The sequence below is a fragment of the Gavia stellata genome, unplaced genomic scaffold (genome assembly GCF_030936135.1).
Source record: "Gavia stellata isolate bGavSte3 unplaced genomic scaffold, bGavSte3.hap2 HAP2_SCAFFOLD_623, whole genome shotgun sequence".
NCBI classification, from domain to species: Eukaryota; Metazoa; Chordata; class Aves; order Gaviiformes; family Gaviidae; genus Gavia; species Gavia stellata.
Window position 1 is genome coordinate 47,715 of NW_026777113.1, and position 4,442 is coordinate 52,156.

Genomic DNA, 4,442 nt, shown 5'->3' on the forward strand with positions numbered 1-4,442 from the left:
GACCCCCCCCCCACCCCGGGATGTCCCCAACCCCCTCTGGGGGTCCCCAACCCCCCCCCGGGGGTCCCCAACCTCCTCGGACCATCTCCAAACCCCCCCCCTGGAATGTCCCCAACCTCCTTGGGCCATCCCCAACCTCCCCATGGTGTCCCCAACCTCCCCCATCCCATCGTCACGCCCCCCCGGTGTGTCCCCAACACCCCACCACAGTGTGTCCCCAACCCTCCTGGGTGTCCCCAACCCTTCCGGGTGTCCCCAACCCTCCCTGGACCATCCCCAAGCTCCCTGAGGTGTCCCCAAACTTGGGGTCTGCTCCCTGCTCCCTCACCCCCCCCCATCATCGTCCCCGTCTGCCCCAGCCCTGCCTCAGTTTCCCCAGCAGCCCCGGACCCCCAGCCTGAATGTCCCCTGTGTCCCCTGTCCCTGCACCACACTGGGGGGGGACACGGGGAATAAATGTGGCTTCTCCCCCACACCCCTGCACGGTTTGGGATTGAGTTGGGGACAAGGGACAGCCTGACCATGGGGACACTGTGGCCATGGGGACACCACGACCATGGGGACACCATGACCCATGGGGACATGGGACACCATGGCCATGGAGACACCCTGGTCACGGGGATGAGGGACACCATGGCCATGGGGACACCATGACCCGTGGGGATGAGGGACACCATGGCCATGGGGACACCATGACCCATGGGGACACCATGACCCATGGGGACAAGGGACACCATGACAATGGGGACACCCCGGTCATGGGGATGAGGGACACCATGGCCATGGGGACACCCTGGTCATGGGGACAAGGGACACCATGACAATGGGGACACCCTGGTCATGGGGATGTGGGTCACAACGACCATAGGGACACCCTGGTCATGGCGACAAGGGACACCATGGCCATGGGGACACTCTGGTCATGGGGACAAGGGACACCATGACCATGGGGACACCCTGGTCAGGGGGATGTGGGTCACAACAGCCATGGGGACACCCCGGTCATGGGGATGAGGGACACCATGGCCATGGAGACACCATGACCCATGGGGACACCATGACCCATGGAGACAAGGGACACCATGACAATGGGGACACCCTGGTCATGGGGATGTGGGTCACCATGGCCATGGGGACACTGTGGCTTGGGGACACAATGACCCATGGGGATGTGGGACACTATGACCCTTGGGGACAAGGGACACCATGACAATGGGGACACCCCGTCATGGGGATGAGGGACACCATGACCATGGGGACGACCTGGTCATGGGGATGAGGGACACCATGGCCATGGGGACACCATGACCCATGGGGACACCATGACCCATGGGGACAAGGGAGACCATGACAATGGGGACACCCTGGCCATGGGGACAAGGGACACCATGGCCATGGGGACACCCTGGTCATGGGCATGAGGGACACCATGGCCATGGGGACACCCTGGTCAGGGGGATGTGGGTCACAACAGCCATGGGGACACGCCTGGTCATGGGGATGAGGGACACCATGGCCATGGGGACACCATGACCCATGGGGACACCATGACCCATGGAGACAAGGGACACCATGACAATGGGGACACCCTGGCGATGGGGATGTGGGTCACCATGGCCATGGGGACACTGTGGCTTGGGGACACAATGACCCATGGGGATGTGGGACACTATGACCCTTGGGGACAAGGGACACCATGGCCATGGGGACACCCCGTCATGGGGATGAGGGACACCATGGCCATGGGGACGACCTGGTCATGGGGATGAGGGACACCATGGCCATGGGGACACCATGACCCATGGGGACACCATGACACATGGGGACAAGGGACACCATGACAATGGGGACACCCTGGCCATGGGGACAAGGGACACCATGGCCATGGGGACACCCTGGTCATGGGCATGAGGGACACCATGGCCATGGGGACACCCTGGTCAGGGGGATGTGGGTCACAACAGCCATGGGGACACCCCGGTCATGGGGATGAGGGACACCATGGCCATGGGGACACCATGACCCATGGGGACACCATGACCCATGGAGACAAGGGACACCATGACAATGGGGACACCCTGGCCATGGGGATGTGGGTCACCATGGCCATGGGGACACTGTGGCTTGGGGACACAATGACCCATGGGGATGTGGGACACCATGACCCTTGGGGACAAGGGACACCATGGCCATGGGGACACCCTGTCATGGGATGAGGGACACCATGGCCATGGGGACACCATGACCCATGGGGACAAGGGAGACCATGACAATGGGGACACCCTGGTCATGGGGACAAGGGACACCATGGCCATGGGGACACCCTGGTCATGGGGACAAGGGACACCATGACCATGGGGACATCCTGGTCATGGGCATGAGGGACACCATGGCCATGGGGACACCATGACCCATGGGGACAAGGGAGACCATGACCATGGGGACACCCTGGCCATGGGGACAAGGGACACCATGGCCATGGGGACACCCTGGTCATGGGGACAAGGGACACCACGGCCATGGGGACACCCTGGTCATGGGGACAAGGGACACCATGGCCATGGGGACATCCCGGTCATGGGGATGAGGGACACCATGGCCATGGGGACACCCCGGTCATGGGGATGAGGGACACCATGGCCATGGGGACACCCTGGTCAGGGGGATGTGGGTCACAACAGCCATGGGGACACCCTGGTCATGGGGACAAGGGACACCACGGCCATGGGGACACCCCGGTCATGGGGATGTGGGTCACAACGGCCATAGGGACACCCTGGTCATGGGGACGTGGGACACAATGACCCATGGGGACACGATGACCCATGGGGACGTGGGTCACCATGGCCATGGGGACACCCTCGCCATGGGGACGTGGGACATGACAACGGGGACACCCTGGGGTTGGGGACGAGGGACACCCTGACCCACGGGGACACGGTGACGCTCGGGAGGTGGGACACCACGGCCACTGGGGGGTGCACATATGCAGAGCGCCCCCCAGTGGCTCCTCCAAGAGCCCCCAGGGCACAGCCTGCTACCGTGTCTATTTGCATAGCTCCGCCCACAACCCCGCCCACCAGTGCAGGAGGGGCGGAGCCGGAGCTTGGGTCCGCCCTGGGATGCTGTGGGGCCCGAACGTGTGGGTCCTCTGTGCTGTGGGCACGAATGCGTGGGTCCCCTGTGCTGTGGGGCTGGGACACGTGGGTCCTCTGTGCCGTGGGGCTGGGATGTGTGGGTCCTCTGTGCCGTGGGACCGGGACACGTGGGTCCTCTGTGCCGTGGGGCTGGGATGTGTGGGTCCTCTGTGCCGTGGGGCCGGGACACGTGGGTCTTCTGTGCCATGGGGCTGGGATGTGTGGGTCCTCTGTGCCGTGGGGCCAGGATGGGTGGGTCCTCTGTGCCGTGGGGCTGGGATGTGTGGGTCCTCTGTGCCGTGGGGCCGGGACACGTGGGTCCTCTGTGCCATGGGGCTGGGATGTGTGGGTCCTCTGTGCTGTGGGGGCCCGGACACGTGGGTCCTCTGTGCCATGGGGCTGGGATGTGTGGGTCCTCTGTGCTGTGGGGCCCGAACACGTGGGTCCTCTGTGCCGTGGGGCTGGGACACGTGGGTCCTCTGTGCCATGGGGCTGGGATGTGTGGGTCCTTTGTGCCGTGGGGCCAGGACGGGTGGGTCCTCTGTGCTGTGGGGCTGGGACGCATGGCTCCTCTGTGCCGTGGGGCACGAACGCCTGGGTCTTCTGTGCTGTGGGGCCGGGACATGTGGGTCCTCTGTGCCGTGGGGCACGAACTTGTGGGTCCTCTACACCGTGGGGCTGGGACACCTGGGTCCTCTGTGCCGTGGGGCTGGGACGCGTGGGTCCTCTGTGCCGTGGGGCACGAACACGTGGGTCCTCTGTGCTGTGGGGCTGGGACGCCTGGGTCCTCTGTGCCATGGGGCCGGGACACGTGGGTCCTCTGTGCCATGGGGCTGGGATGTGTGGGTCCTTTGTGCCGTGGGGCCAGGACGGGTGGGTCCTCTGTGCTGTGGGGCTGGGACGTGTGGGTCTTCTGTGCTGTGGGGCTGGGACACGTGGGTCCTCTGTGCCATGGGGCTGGGATGTGTGGGTCCTCGGTGCTATGGGGCCGGGACGGATGGGTCCTCTCTGCTGTGGGGCTGGGACGTGTGGCTCCTCCGTGCCGTGGGGCACAAACGCCTGGGTCCTCTACGCCGTGGGGCCGGGACACAATGGGTACTCTGTGCCGTGGGGCATGAATGCCTGGGTCTTCTGTGCTGTGGGGCGGGACATGTGGGTCCTCTGTACCGTGGGGCCCAAACACGTGGGTCCTCTGTGCCATGGGGCTGGGATTTGTGGGTCCTCTGTGCCATGGGGCCCGAACACGTGGGTCCTCTGTGCCGTGGGGCACGAACGTGTGGGTCCTCTACGCCGTGGGGGCAGCAA